We start from the raw sequence: 16,691 nt of genomic DNA, 5'->3' as shown, positions 1-16,691 counted from the left end.
TCTGGCACCATGCTTCCTGTAAAGCCTGCAGAACCATGAGTCAATTAAACCTCTTTTCTTTATAAATTATCCAGCCTCGGATACTCCTTTATAGCTATACAAATGGACTAACACAGTAGGAGTGTAATCGAGCCCAGGAACGTGGACATTAAAAAATGTCTAAGTGATTCTGATGCATAGATAGATTTAGGAACCACCACTGCCCTTGGCAACATTTATAATCCTCAGGGTTCCTCCTTCTCCTTTTAGTTGTAACACAATTCCCAGGGATTCAGAGCCAAGACATAGTTCTGAAGGAGGAGCTATAGTTACCATAGAAGTGATCGCACATGCGCCATTGCACTCCAGCCTGGGCAACAAGAGTGAAACTCTGTCTCAAAGAAAAAAAAAAAAGTGATCACACAGACTCAGACTGGTTAGAACAGAGGGATTCTCAATCAGAAGCAGTGGTGTCATGTGTCAGTACCAAGGACACTCTCTCAACCTCAACACACTCAGCTCAGTGGAGAACCACTGCATTAGGACTGTTTGGTTATCCTAGAAATGAGCTTATTGGGGCATAAGAGATAACTGTTTGCTCAGGGATCAATGTTAATCACTTCTGCATTATTACAGAGAAGCCACTGCTTTCTTCATCATATGGCACATCTTCCAGGAGGACTGTCTCCAGGAATGTCTCATGTGTTTTGCCCATTACAACCAAAGGGGGTTTGCACTTGGGGGTTCTCGTTAGACTTTTCTGGTTAGACATCTGATGCTTCCTTCTTTGGGTTTTGAGTGGTCTGGGACATGTCAATAGCTTCCTGCACACTGAAGGATGTCCGAGATCAAATGGCCTTGGGTATAAAAGCACATCCATGTGCTGTGTGAGTGGTGGGAACTATGGTGAACTGCCCAAGAGAGATGCTACTTCTCAGTTTCAGTCTATCCTTGCCATGCAAAAATGCAGGATCAGTATTACTAGAGCTTCTGATATGAGAGAGAGAAAAGGAAACAAGGAGAGAGAGGTGGAGAGAGAGAGAGAGGGGCATAGATAGAGAAGAGAGAGCAGATACTGGGATTTCTAAATATTGGCTCAGATGAAAACTAAAAAAAATTATGTGGGCCAAACAAAATATTTCTGTAGGCCACATCTGGCTATGTCTGCCAAAGAAATAAGTTCCATTTTGGAAGCTGCAATTCCAAAGCACTTAGTCACCATGCTATATTGATTTGGCCACCTCTCAGGGTGAACCTCTTAGGGTGGTCTTTGCTTTTAGGGAGAGAAATTGAGGGAGAAAGGTGGGACAGAGCCAGTTCTTACCGTCACCAACAGGCTCTGGTAGATTGCTCTAAAGCAGTTACTGACACACTGACAGACTTAAATTTCCACTGCTGAAAACCACTCATATCTTACTATTGTCCAAACCCAAAGAATCAAATGGCCAACTCAATGCTGTTAGAATTTTAATAGTAATATTGCTTCCTCTTCCTCTTATCTTCCAAATCTCCCATGGAAAAATGATCATCTCCATTGACAAGCACTGCCATCTGCAATTGGAGTAATCGGAAGCTGGCATTGTACTCTGCTTATCTCATCAACCCAGATTCCAAGGAGTTGAGGGATTTGATCATTTATGAAGGGGATTCGACCTGAATTTCTACCCTCTACCACCACAAAGTAAATTGTGAAGTCATTCACCCTTTTCTTCACTTCTAAAACCCTGTAGTGTCCACCTTTCCTGTGGCAAAGAAGTAGCAGAGGGGCAGAATCAGTCTGCAAGTGACAAATATTCTTTTTCCCTTGCAGCTCCTGCTTTCACCAGTTCTCTTCTTTCCCACTCTCTGGTGGGTGAGAACTCTGGTGGGTAAATGTCTTTCCTGAGAAAGAAAGCCTCAACTAGGTGGGTGGTTCTGAAACAAAAATAGTGGCAAAGACTTGGCTGATGGAGAAGTATCCAAGGCAGTTTTGTGGGATCTTCCTGTCCCTTCAAAAGCAACTGGGCTCTGGATTCATATGTTAAAGGAATAGTTACTTTGGTAAGCATCTCTGTGTGTCAGATTCCTGCCCAGAGCCAGTAGCCCCATTGAAGTATATGATAGTTATCACAAGGATGGGAATGGAGAAAGGTTTTCAGAATCGCCAGCAGAGATTATCTAAAATATACATGCTTGTCCACTCCACCCACCCCAATCCTCTGGTCTATCAGAATTAGCTTGGGGTAGGATTTTAATCATATAAAGTTCAGAAAATCTCTCTAGATGATTTACTTCACTTGATTTAGTCCTAATCAAAAGCCACTGAACAGAGAATTATCCAGCCATTTGAGTTACTTTGGGAGTATTGTGGCTACATGGAGTCTATAAATGAGGTGCCCATTAAAACATACACACACACACACACACACACACACACACACACACACACACCATGGGCCTTAAATAATATGTGGATGGCATTAGACATATGCTTAGTCACCTGAAGAAGACAGGGGCAGCTCCTAGGCATAATTGAAGATATTACCAAACCTAAAGAATGTGCCAAATTGAATGGATGGATAGTGCAGAGGAAAGAGAAGGTTGGTCAGTCAAGACAACATAGACAAAGGGAAGCCACTGAAGCAAGGACTGGTAGTGCCCATCCCTGAGGAAGCCTCAGCAATTAGACCTTAAGTATCATGAACCATTGGCAAAACCATCACTATCACAAGAAGGATGATTCAGGCCACCCGAGGCTGATGGCAGTAGGCATTGATCAACCTAATATCCCTGGTGCTAATTCCTTGCTTCTTCAAACAACCTTCTGGCCCCCTCTCTTAAAGGAAGAGAAAACACTGGTCTATATTTCTGGTCCCCAAGACAGCAGTCTTTCATGGTGAATAGCTTTTTGATTAATCATGATTTGGCATCCCATAAAGCCTGATTCCAAGTCCCTGCTTGATATGGCCTAAGCTTACTCTTCAACCTCATCTTAAACCACTAAATGTGAAATGATAGACTCTTCTTAAAAGGACTTTTTGTTTGTTTTGTTTTGTTTTGAATTTGTTTTTGTTTTTGTTTTTGAGAGGGAATCTCATTCTGTCTCCCAGGCTGGAGTGCAGTGAAGTAATCTTGGCTCACTGCAACTTTTGCCCCCTAAGCTCAACGGTTCCTCCTACCTCAGTCTCCAAAGTAGCTGGGACCACAGATGCGCACCACCACGCCCAGCTAAGTTTTTGTATTTTTGGTAGAGACAGGGTTTCACCATGTTGCCCAGGCTGGTCTCAAACTCCTGAGCTCAAGCAATCCACCCACCTTGGCCTTCCAAAGGTTACAGGTGTGAGCCACCACCCCAGACCTTCAAGGACTTTTTTTTTTAAGGTGAAATTCCCATACAAAAAATTAACCATTTGAAAGCGAACAATTTAGTGACATGTATCACATTCACAATTTGGGGCAACCACTACCTCTATCTTCCAAAACATTGTCATCGCCCCAAAAGGAAATCCCCTAGCCATTAAGCAGTTGCTCCGTATTCTCTCCTGCCCCCAGCCTCTAGCAACCATCAATCTTCATTCTATCTCTTTGGATTTTCCTACTGTGAATATTCCATGTAAATGGAATCATGCAATAAATGACCTTTTGTGTCTGGCTCCTTTCATTTAGCATAATGTTTTCAAGGGTCATCCACATTGTAGTGTGTATCTGTACATCATCTCTTTTCATGGCTGAATAACATTCCATTGTATGGATATGCCAAAATATGTTTATACGTTCATCCATTGATGGATATTTGGGCTGTTTCAACCTTTCAGTCATTGTAAATAGTGTTGTTGTGAACATGGATGTACATGTCTTTGAGTAGCAGACAAATACAGTCCTCATTTATACACTTCTTGGAATTGCTGGGTCATATGATAATTCTCTATTTAACTTTTTAAGGAACCAACAAACTGTTTTCCACCATGGCTGAACCATTTTACATTCCCACCAGCAATATAAGAGGGTTCCAACTACTTCACATCCTGATCAACACTTGCTGTTATCTATCTTTTCTTAATTATAGCCCTCTTAGTAGGTGTCATGCCCTAATAACTAATGATGCTTAGTATTTTTATGTGCTTGTTGGCCATTTGTACATTCTTTTTAGAGAAATGTCTATTCAAGTTTTTTCCAGTTTAAAAAAAAAATCTGTTTATTCTTAGAGCCTGGATCTTGCAATATTACCTAGTCTACACTTGAACTCCTAGGCTCAAGCAATTCTTCTCCTGAGTAGCTGGGGCTACAAGCACATGCGACCCTGCCCTGCACTTTTTGCCAACTTTAAAGTTGGGTTGTTTGTCTTTTTATTGTTGAGTTGTAAGAGTTCTTTATATTCCAGATAGTAGATCCTTACCAAATATATAATTTACAAATATTTTCAACCATTCTGTAAGTTGTCTTTTTACTTTCTGAAAATATCCTTTGAGGCACAAAAGTTTCTAAATTTGATGAAGTTCAATTTATTTATTTGTTTATTACTCATACTTTTGGTGTTCTATGTAAGAATTTATTGCCAGATCCGAGACCATGAAGATTTATCTTTGTTTTCTTCTAAGAGTTTTGTGGTTTTAACTCTTGTATTTATGTCATTAATGCATTTTAGGTAATTTTTGCTTATGGTATGAAGTAGGTATCCAACTTAATTTTTTTGTATGTGGTTATCCAATTGTCCCAGCACCATTTGTTGAAGAGATTATTCTTTCTATACTGCATGGATTTGGTGTCCTTGTCAAAAATCAGCACCATAAATGTATGAGTTTATTTCTGGACTTTCAATTCTATATCTCTATCCTTATGCCAGTACCACACAGTTTTAATTAGTGTACCTTTGTAGTAAGTTTTGAAATTGGGAAGTATGTATCTTCCAACATTGTTCTTTTCCTTCAATATCATTTTGACTATTTGAGGTCCTTTGCAATTACATTTGAATCTGAGGATTGGCTTTTCCATTTCTGCAAAAAAAAGTCATTAAAATTATCGTAGGGATTGCATTGAGTATGTAAATCACTTTGGGCTGTACTGCCATCTAAATAATATTAAGTCTCCAACCTATGAACAAGGAATGTCTTCCTGTTTCTATAGATCTTCCTTAAATTTTTTCAGCAATGCTTTTATAGTTTTCAGTGTACAAGTCTTTCATCACCTTGGTTAAACTTATTCCTGGGCATTATATATCTGGGGAGAATGCTAAAAAGGATCATTCTTACTGGTGTGCGGAGAAGAATCCTCACAGGAGAAAGGTTAAAAGCAGCAAGATGCATTGGATATTCCTGGTGAGAGATGATCATGCCTTGGGCAATAGCGTAGTCTCAGGAATGGCAAGAAGAGGTTGAGTTCAGGATAACTTTGGAAGGTACAGCCAAAAGACAAGATTGGCTGAGATATGGGAAAATTCTGAGTCAAGGATCATTTCAAGGTTTTTGACCTAAGTAATTGGTGAATGATGGTGTCATTTACTGAGATGGAGAACCCTGGATAAGACACAAGGGAAAAAAGAACTTAATTTGGACAAATTGAGTTTGAATTGTCTGTTAGAGATGGTTATTGTTTATCACAGTTTATAATTGCATATTCATTTGTTTATTTGTTTATTGTTATTATTATTATTTGTAGTTTCGATGGCTAGAAATGTTTACTTTATTAACTGCTGTGTCCCTTAGTAGACAGCAAACTCCATGAGGGTAAGAACCAAATCTGTCTATTAACTGTTGTATCCTCACACCTAACACAATGCCTGGCACATAGTAAGTTATCATTAAATATTTTTTAACAAATCAAAATGCAAGGCCAGCCAGACATAATGGGTGCGTCTGTAGTCCCAGCTACTCAGGAGGCTGAGATGGGAGGATCACCTGGGCCTGGGAGGTCAAGGCTGCCAAGATTGTGCCACTGCAGTCCAGCCTGGGCAACAAGTGAGACCCTGAAAAAAAAAAAAAAAGTCAGGCCAGGTCCAGGTGGTCTTTCCTATATTCCTGATTTATAATATTACTTTCAGATGTACATTCTTGTTCTTTACTCATTACCACATTTCCAGTACTTTTTATTTTCATAAGAAGTGAGGTTCCTTTATTCAAAATTTGACAAATCATGAAATGCCTCTCACCCCATCTCCTTACTCCTTACACTTTACCTTTCCATCCATGTAACCTCTGGCACAATGCCATGACTTAACAAATGCCAAGAAATGTAAGAAGAAAAGACCTAGTACTTCTCAATAACAATAGCTAAAATGTACTGAGTGCCGATTATGTGTCAGGCACAGTGTAAAATGCTCTGTATCATCTCATCCAATGTTTCTAACAAATGTATCAGCACAAACCCTGAAGCGCTGTTGCATCTTTTCAGTTTTAGAGTCATATCCTTTGGAATATGAGCTTGTCCACGTAGCCAAAGGGAACAGTTGAGATGGGTACATTAATTTACCTAAGCGAATTAGTGCCAGGCATAGTGTTTGGTTTGGAAATATAGGCTGAATAAGACATGGACTTGCTCTCAAGAAGTCTTCAGTGTAGGGCAGAGACAAAACAGTGATTTTTTTAGCACTGGATGATTGTAGAGGGTGGTATGGGAGCACAGAGGTGGGTCATCGTGTTGAGGAAGTGACAGCTGATTTGAGTTTTGAAGGATACAATTGAGGTGGTAAAGCAGAAAGGAATGTATATATATCAATGTCATTTTTTAAAAAGATGCTGGCTATGCCAGCATAAATAAAGCCTTGGAGAATCTTGCAGTTGGGCAAATGAGTAACTTTAAGGTATTCATTTAAAAAAAAATCCATCAGGCACAGGCTGGGCAACATGGCAAAAACTGCCTCTACAAAAAATACAAAACTTAGCCAGGTGTGGTGGTGCCCACCTGTGGTCCCAGCTATTCGAGAGGCTGAGGTGGGAGAATCAGCTGAGCCCAGGAGGCTAAGGCTGCAGTGAGCTCTGATTAGTCATGCCACTGCACTCCAGCCTGGACAACACAGTGAGACTGTCTTAAGAAAAACAAAATACTGAGCATGGTGGCTCACACCTACAATCCCAGCACTTTGGAGGTCAATATGGGAGAATCGCTTGAGCCCAGGAGTTGGAGGCTGCAGTGAGCTATGATTGCACCACTGCACTCCAGCCTGGGCAACAGAGTAAAACCCTGCCTCAAAAAAAAAAAAATTCCCAAATTGAGAGATATTCTACAACATACCAGTACCACTTAAAATCTTTAAGGTCATCAAGGACAGGAAAAGTCTGGGAGTGTCACAGATCAGAGGAGGCTAAAGTGACATAACAACTAAATGTAATGTGATATCCTGGCTGGGATCCTGGAACCAAAAAGGGACATTTTTAAAAACAGTGAAATTGGATAGAGTGTGGAGTTTAGTTAATGTTAATATACCAGGGTGCATTGGCTCATGCCTGTAGTACCAGCTACTTGGGAGGTTGAGGCAGGAGGATCGCTTGAGTCCAGGAGTTTGAAGCCATCCTGGGCAACATAGCAAGACCCTGTTTCTGAAAAAGAAAAAAGAAAATATATATATATATATATGTAACAATGTACCAATGTTGGTTCTTTAGTTGTGACAAAAGCACCTCAGTAATGTAAGATGTTAGCAATAGGGGACACTTTGAAAGGGGTACATGGGAACTCCATACTGTCTTTACAACGTTTTTGTGAATCTAAAACCATTCTAAAATAAAAAGCTTGAGAGTAAAAAAGGGTACAGAGATTGGGGCCAGAGCAGAGATGACACATTTCAGATCTGTCATCCCATGCAGCACCCCCAGTCGGACTTATCCATGTGGCCTCCCTCCGAGTCTATTCATCCTTTAAAGAGGCATATCCAAGATGTTGCCCTCTGCACAGTGCTGGGTGTCCAGGTCTCCATAACAGCTCTGGGGAACTTCACTGCTTCAGCGTCATCCCAAGGAGAAACCTTTGGGAGGGAAGCAGACATGGGTGTGAATTCAGACACAAACACTTGAAACCTGGAGTGGAAGTTCAGTCTCTTAAAATTTTTTATTGGCAAGGACCTTAGGTGTCTGTCTCATTTTTGTAATCAGGACACTGGGAGGCTCCCTTTTCTCCTTAGCCATGGCTGGAGGCCAAGTCCAGCCCTCAAGGATCATTGTCAGGACCAACACGAGCTGGACAGCCTTGTTTTCCTACCTCAGACGTGAAAAAGAAAAAAAAGGAAAGAAACTGGGACCCAGTAAAAATGAGTAATTTATTTAAAGGCCAGTTAGGGCCAGTCATGGTGATTCACACCTGTAATCCCAGCACTTCGGGAAGCTGAGGTGAGAGGACTGCTTGAGCCCAGAAGTTCAAAACCAGCCTGGGCAACAGAGTGAGAACCTGTCTCTACAAAAAAATAAAAAATCAGCCAGGTGTGGTGGCACATGCCTGTACTCCTAGCTGCTCAGGAGGCTGAGGCTGGAGGATCACTTGGAGCCCAAAAAGCCAAGGCTGAAGTAAGCCATGGTCATACCACTGCACTCCAGCCTGGGCAGCAGAGTGAGAACCTGTCTCAAAATAAAATAAAATAAAATAGGCCAGTTAGTAGCGTCAGACATATTTCTCAACAATGTTAGTTTTTTCGATGTTAATGAAATATCCTCCCCTGCCTTTTAATGGATTCTGACTCAAAACCCTAATACATAGAACAGATAGGAAGTGAGCTGTTCTGGCTAAGGAAAGAGGTGGGAGCCTCAGTTCTAGCTACACATTCGTGTTTTACTACCTTCCAATAGGTTAGTGAAAGGATTCCATAGGGTTCCAAAGAGTTCTATAGGATTTCTATGGAACCCTTGGAAGCAGAGTTTAAAATCTGTATCACTTTAAGGCTGCATATTATTCCAGTATGGGGTTATTCCACAATTTACATAACCAATCCCCTATTGCTGGCCATTTTATTCGGTCAAACTTTCAATTTTATGAACATTCATCTCTGCACTTATTTCTATTTTATCATGATATGGAATTTTTGGGTCAAAGGTATTTTAATGCTTTTAAGACATATTAACAAATCACTCTCCAAAATGGCTATAAGAATTTACAGTCCCAGCAGCAGTATATTCATGAGTGGCTAATTTCCCTATAAAAAAATCAACACCGGATTTTAACAGTATTTTTCATTTGGCCAGTCTGATACAGAAAAAATGGAATCTAAGTATTGTTCAAATTTGCATGTCTTTGATCACTACTACGGCTAAACTTTCGGGGTGAATTTTATTGGCTATTTAAATATTTTCATTTGTGTTCTTTGCCCATTTTTTTCTATTTGGATTTTTGTTTTTGTTATTGTTTTATAAAATGTCTTCACAAATTAAGACTAAACATTTTATTTTTTTTTTTTTTTGAGACAGGATCTTGCTCTATCACCCAGGCTGGAGTGTGGTGGTGTCAGCACAGCTCACTGCAGCCTTGAACTCCTGGGCTCAAGCCGTCCTCCAGCCTTAGCCTCCTTATTAGCTGGTACTACAGGTATGCACCACTATGCATGGCTATTTTTTTTTTTAGACATACAGGGTCTCACTTTATTGTCCAGGCTGGTCTCAAACTGGGGCTAGGCTCAAGCGATCCTCCCACCTTGGCCTCCCAAAGCACTGGGGTTACAAGCGTGAGCCACAGTGCCCAGCAACTCCTTATCTATAAGTAAAGATTTCTGAGTGTTAAATTTGCCTTTTGTTTATCATATAATTTTTAAATATTTATTTCAAATCTAGCAATCTTTTTCTTTACAGTTTCTGCTGTAAGCTAATTTTTTTTATTATATTGAGAAACATCTTCCCTACTCCAAACATTTTCTTTTAGTGGTAATTCCTCAGTGGTGTGAGTGTTAAGACTTCTTTAGTAAAAAATACCATAGTACACTGGTTAAGAGTGAAAGCTGTGGGATACAAAGTTTCAGTTAGACAGGAGGAAGGAGTTTTTGAGATCTATTGCACAGCATGGTGACTATAGTTAATAATACTGTGTTGCATGTTTCAAAATTGCTGAGAAAGTAAATTTCAAATGTTCTCACCCCCCACAAAATGATAAGTATATAAGGTGATGGATATGTTAATTAGCTTAATTTAATCATTCCACATTGAATACATATATCAAAACATCACATTGTACTCCATAAATATATATAATTATATTTTGTCAATTAAAAATAAATTTTTAAAAAGAATAAGCTACACCCACACACAAAAGTAAGTCACAGCTATTGGATTAGTTGGTCCTAGATTTGAATACAAGTTCCCCTGACTTATTAGTCGTGAGCCCTTGATCAACTTAAATTCTTTGAACCTGTTTACACATCTGAAAATAGAAATAAAATTAATAGTACCAACCTCATAGAATTGTCATGATGCTCAGATTAGTTAATGCTTATGACATACTTGGCATCAGGTCTGGCAAATAGTAAACAATAATATGAGTTATTACTTTTTTTTTTTTTTTTTTTGAGATGGAGTCTTGCTCTACCTCCAGGCTGGAGTGCAGTGGTGCCATCTCAGCTCACTGCAACCTCTGCCTCCCAGGTTCAAGCGATTCCCCTGCCTCAGCCTCCCAAGTAGCTGGGACTACAGGCTTGTGCCACCATGCCCAGCTAATTTTTTGTATTTTAGTACAGACAGAGTTTCACCATATTGGCCAGGATGGTCTCCATCTCCTGACCTCATGATCCGCCTGCCTTGGCCTCCCAAAGTGCTGGGATTACAGGCGTACTGAATTCATCTTTATTTATAATGGCATATGATATGATACAGGGATTCGAGTGTTCTTTTTTACCCCAGATCTTTAACCAATTTGTCTTAGCATTTTCTGAATAACTGGTCATTACATAATTGATTAGAAAATGTCACTGTCGTGAAATATACTTATATATACTTTTTTAAAAATAGGTGGACAGGAAGTAGGATTTATTGGTGGGCATCAGGAGGGGGCAGCACAGTGGAAGCCCTCACTAGAGCAGGGCCGGACACTTGTCCAGAGGACCACAACTGGGGATGTACTTGGCCCCACAGCCATGTAGGAGGAGCCACTTCTCAGCCACCGTGTCTTCAAATTCATCCGCCTTGGGCCAGGCGCAGTGGCTCACACGTGTAATCCCAGCACTTTGGGAGGCCAAGGCGGACGGATTCTGTGAGCTCAGAAGTTCGAGACCAGACTGGGCAATATGGTGAAAACCTGTCTCTACTAAAACACACAAAAAATCAGCTGGGCGTGGCGGCGTGCGCCTGTAGTCCCAGCTATTCGGGAGGCTGAGGCAGGAGAATTGCTTGAATCTGGGAGGTGGAGGTTGCAGTGAGCCGAGATTGCGCCATTGTACTCCAGCCTGGGCGACAGAGCGAGACTCTGTCTCAAAAAAAAAAAAAAAAAATTAATCCACCTTGAATTTGGTAAAGCCCGACTTCTTTGAGATGTGGATCTTCTGGCGGCCAAGAACTTGAACTTGGCCCTGCACAGGTCCTCAATCACATGCTGCTTGTTCTGCAGCTTGGTGCGGATGGACGTGATGACTTGGCCTGTGTGAACCCTGGCCATAGTGCCCTGGGGCTTTCCCAAGGAACCTGTTTGGAGCCTACACTGGGGGTAGTGCAAGGTCAGAGACATGAACATACATTTGAAAGGCCTGTCTCCAAGGTCCCTTAGAGCAACCCATCCAAGACACAGGCTGCGTACCCAGCCAGGGAAACTGCTGTTTGTAGCCATGGCACACCAGGGCCCCATGAGGAAAGAAACTCGGTTGGCTTAATTGGCTGTAGCTTCTACAAACTTTTCTTTGTTATGGGATTTCCACTCTATTTCATTGATTTGCCTGTTTGCTTTTGCACATTTAGCACACTATTTTACTTTGTAGCATTGTATAGCTTTGTAGCATGTTTTCCTATTTAGTTGTAAAAGTACTCTCCTGATATTATTTTTTATATTTTCATGATTGTATTTACTGAAACAACTTCTGTACAACAAGCACTGTCATAGCTTAGTGAAGGGAGTACTGGAATTAGAGGACACAGTCACTGCTGTGAGTGGGATGTATGTGTGTTTGTGTAGGGGAGCCGTGGGGGAGAGCTCTTCCATTTCACCATTCATTCTCATGCCAGGCATAGTGTTTGGTTTGGAAACATAGGCTGAATAAGACATGGACTCTGCTCTCAAGAAGTCTTCAGTGTAGGGCAGAGACAAATAAAACAGTGATTTTTTTGGCACTGGATGATTGTAGAGGGTGGTATGGGAGCACAGAGGTGGGTCATCGTGATGAGGAAGTGACAGCTGATTTGAGTTTTGAAGGATACAATTGAGGTGGTAAAGCAGAAAGGAAGTGAAGGTAGAAGGGGGCACAGGAGAAAGGTCCTCTAGGAAAGGGAACAGAATGCGTGAAGGTACGTCAATTTGTAGAAAACAACAACCTGTTCGGTGTGGTTGGAGAGGATGTGGGAGCTGGAGGGATGACTGGAGTGTAAAGGTACATACACCCAAAATAACTCCAGGACATCTAAAGGGCAGCTTCACTACCTGAGTTCTAGCTGATGTCCTTTCTTCTCCCTGAAGCTTTCAGCATACTCCATTGCATGAAGATTTGGTCAGTCCAGATTACTGAGGAAGAATCCTGTGATATTTTGTGACATCTTTTGTTCATTTTTATTTAATTTCCACTCCTGTTCCTTGAATGCAGCTTCTACAAATTTACTTGCCAGGCGTACCTCTAGATACTAGGATATAAAGTGAACAAAATGAAGACCCTGCCCTCATAGAGTTTATAGTTTGAGTAAAGGAAGACAGAAACTTAAAAAAATGAGGATGTAAATATGTAGTTTGCTAGTTGGCAATAAAGGATGCTTTGGAGAAAAATAAATCTGCGTCAGAGGATAAATATGCAGTACTTACTACATTGTGTTGTAACTCCTCCCCACTAGACTGAGTGCTTTTTGAGGTCATAGATTTTGTTTTATCAATCCCTGTAGTTGACTAATCCAGTGCCTAGAAAAGAGTACATGTTTAATAAAAATAGAAAAGCAATATAGGTTACACCTGGGTGAGGCTGCCTTGGCCCAATTCACTCTCTGCCACTAATTAATCATGACCTTGGATAAGATACTCAGTTCTGTATGCCTCAGTTTCCTTATCTTAAAAATGAAGACTGGCTGGACGCAGTGGCTCACGCCTGTAATCCCAGCACTTTGGGAGGCCGAGGCGGGTGGATCACCTGAGGTCAGGAATTCAAGACCAGCCTGACCAACATAGTGAAACCCCCATCTCTACTAAAAATACAAAATTAGCCAGGCATGGTGGCTCATGCCTGTAATCCCAGCTACTCGGGAGGCTGAGGCAGGAGAATCACTTGAACCTGGTGGGGGTGTAGGTTGCAGTGAGCTAGATCGTTCCATTGCACTCTAGCCTGGGCAACAAAAGTGAACCTCTGTCTCAAAAAAAAAAAAAAAAAGTCAAAGAAGGTACCATCCTCATAGGGTTGCTAAGATAATTAAATAAGATAATATATTAAAGCACTTAAAATTGTCCCTCTGCATAGGTAGCACTCAACAAATGACAACTGTTATTCCTCAATAATGGACGATAATCTGAGTGCATTCCAACAACATGGACCTTAGGGCAATGAAAATAATTTATTGTTAGTTGAAGATATTGCTAGTGCTAGAGTCTGCTTCTGAATTTACACCAGTATATCACACAGCGCAAACGCTGTCTGAGACATTTACCCAGAACATGGCGGCATGAGCAACTGACACAGCCCCTGGCTATCCTTTCATGAACTTCAGACCCCACTTTGCATCTCGCAGCCCACCAGAATGGAGGCTCTCTGCCTCGTTACTAGGTTTGGGAATATGGCATTAAAAATAGGATTGTTGAGCCAGATGCAGTGGCTCACGCCTGTAATCCCAGCATTTCGGGAGGCCGAGGCAGGCAGATAACCTGAGGTCAGGAGTTCAGGACCAGCCTGGCCAACACGGCGAAACCCCATCTCTACTAAAAATACAAAAATTAGCCAGGCATGGTGGTGCACACCTGTAGTCCCAGCTACTTGGGAGGCAGGAGAATCACTTGAGCCTGGGAGGCAGAGGTTGCAGTGAACTGAGATCACGCCACTGTATTCCAGTCTGGATGACAGAGTGAGACCCTGTCTCAAAAAAAAAAAAATAGAATTGTCCAGATTTATTTGGTGATAACATGTTCTGACAGTATTTAGCCTACAGGCCATGTACATTTTCATAATCTCTTCTCAGTGAAGGGATTGCCTGGAGCGATGTCATGTGTCTAGAAATATTGCCTTCTAAATTGTCAACAAAGTAAAAGAGAGTCATTTCTTAAATTTGTCTGGGGATGCTGTAGTTTGCAAAGCACTGTCCTATCCATTATCATTCAATCTGCAGGCAAACACTCCAGAGAGGCAAGAGAGGGTGATCATTTCAACTTAATGGCGATGAAAACTAGACTTATATGGTTAAGCCTCAGCCACATTCTTCTCACTCATGATTCTGTCTCTATGCCCTACATAAGGTTTGTCACAAATCCTGGGTTCCCTCAAACTAGTCAACATGTTGATATGGACCCTTTATTTTGGTATTTATCAATTTTTATATATTTTTCAGCATATCCAAAACTTCCCCATGTTTAGAGCCACAAAATATATAACTATATATTTTTTTTAGGTTAGGTGAAGCTGACCTCAATCCACTGGGGCAGCATGAATCTTCTGCACCCAGTACCTAACAGCTCTCTGTCATGGGGGCCAACAACCCCTGGTTGTAGGATGGAGGCTAGAATTCTGAAGTGACTCCAAACAAGTCCACAGTTGCCCTGAGTAATAATGATGATAGTTGATCTATTACCATGGCACAAATCAAGGCATACTGGAAAATATACTCTGCTATATACTCAGATCAGTAGCTTTTAAAAAATTGGTGGTGTGTAGCATATTGAAATAAGTTTGCTAACTTATTATACCATATAAGGATAGTAAATCATCATAATCATCATCATCAAATAACAATATAGGGGCATTTCGACACCAAGAAGTTAGGAAAAATAGAATCTCAGAAGAAGGGACAGTACATTTAGCTTTATGAAGAACTCACAAATCTTCCTAATATTTCCTGTTCTAGCAAGGTCTGTGCAAAACACTTCATCAGGCACTTGCTCTAGGGCTGGCATTTGAAATCACTGCTCTGGGAGTTATAACATCATGTCTACACTTTTTGGCCTGGTATCCTTAACTCCTGCTGTGTTCAGAGCTGGACAATTCCAGGCCTAAGAAGGTAAAGTATAGACTAACAATAAAGGTTCTCTGCACATCTGAGATGGCCCAAAGACTTGTGAATCATTCTTTCTGGATATGCTATTAAAAGCAGTGGGAGCTGGGTGCAGTGGCTCCTGCCTGTAATCCCAGCACTTTGGGAGGCCAAGGCAGGAGGATCATGAGGTCAGGTGTTCGAGACCAGCCTGGCCAGCATGGTGAAACCCTGTCTGTACTAAAAATACAAAAAATTAGCTGGGCATGGTGGCACGCACCTGTAGTCCCAGCTACTTGGGAGGCTGAGGCAGGAGAATTGCTTGAACCTGGCAGGCAGAGGTTGCAGTGAGCTGAGACGGTGCCACTACACTCCAGCCTGGATGATAGAGTGAGACTCCATCTCAGAAAAAAAAAAAAAAAAAAAAAAAGCAGTGAACATGATATAATTAAGTATCGTTTGGAACAGTACATTTGTTTTTGAAGTGGTTGGAACAACACGTTAATCCCAAGAAGTCTTAGCCTGGGAATAATTATGGAACCTGCAGTTAGCAGAGGGAAGCACCTGATTGGATGCCACAAGTTATTGCAACCCATGGAGAAGTTGTCATTCATAGATGAGATCTTGACGTTTGTGTGTTACCAATACCCACATTAAAAAGCCCTATTGTGAACATTTGGGCAGACATTATTATTATTATCATCATTTAGAGAAACAGGGTCTCACTCTGTTGCCCATGCTAGAGAGCAGTGGCATGATCATAGCTCCACTGTAAGTTCAAACTTTTAGGCTTAAGTGATCCTCCCACCTTAGCCTTCTGAGTAGCTAGGACAACAGGTTCATGCCACCATGCATTGCTTATTTTTTGGTAGAGTTGGGGGTCTCTTTATGTTGCCCAGGCTGGTCTTGAACTCCTGGCCTCAAGTGATCCTCCCACTCAGCATTCCAAAGTGCTTGGATTACAGGCATGTGCTACTGCACCCAGTCCAAACATTATAAATGTCATTATAAAGTGAAAAGCATATTACTAAAAAAAGCAAGAGGAGAGAGATAATATTTTTTGAGTGTCTAACGTGTCAGACACATGCAAGCAAACCAAATATCATTCACGATAACCTTCAAAACTAGCTGTCCTTATTTTACAAGTGAGGAAATTGATGTAGAAGATAGAGAACTAGAACAAGATCACATAGCTGGAAACTGACAGAGTTCAAGTCTATTTGAATCCGAAACCATGCTTTCTATATAACATTACTAGGGAAAAGAGAACCAAGACCTAGAGTCACACTGTCTTTTAGCATGGTGAAATAAAAACCACTGGAACCAAAAGTACTTGCAGGTTAAAACTAAAGGGGGACTTCTTAAAGTTGATAAATACCATCTATGAAAAACCTACCAATAACATTATTCTGAATGCTGAAAGACTGAATGGTAGAAGACTGTTTCCTAAGATTGGGGACAAGGCAAGGAAGT

The 16,691-nt window shown here is 41.1% G+C and overlaps 2 non-coding genes across 2 annotated transcripts; one reads left to right on the top strand and one right to left on the bottom strand.

Moving 5' to 3' along the window:
• Nucleotides 1-8,022: 8,022 nt before the first annotated feature.
• On the top strand, nt 8,023-8,159 carry LOC115831641. Its single transcript, XR_004027164.1, has one exon.
• A 3,441-nt stretch (nt 8,160-11,600) lies between these two features.
• Nucleotides 11,601-11,735, bottom strand: LOC115831615. Its single transcript, XR_004027140.1, has one exon. It is a non-coding gene; the product is annotated as a small nucleolar RNA SNORA70 (small nucleolar RNA).
• Nucleotides 11,736-16,691: the final 4,956 nt, after the last annotated feature.

The sequence above is a fragment of the Nomascus leucogenys genome, chromosome 19, assembly GCF_006542625.1.
Source record: "Nomascus leucogenys isolate Asia chromosome 19, Asia_NLE_v1, whole genome shotgun sequence".
Lineage (NCBI taxonomy): Eukaryota > Metazoa > Chordata > Mammalia > Primates > Hylobatidae > Nomascus > Nomascus leucogenys.
The sequence above is the reverse complement of the archived record's forward strand: the minus strand, read 5'-3'. Positions and strand labels throughout refer to the sequence as shown.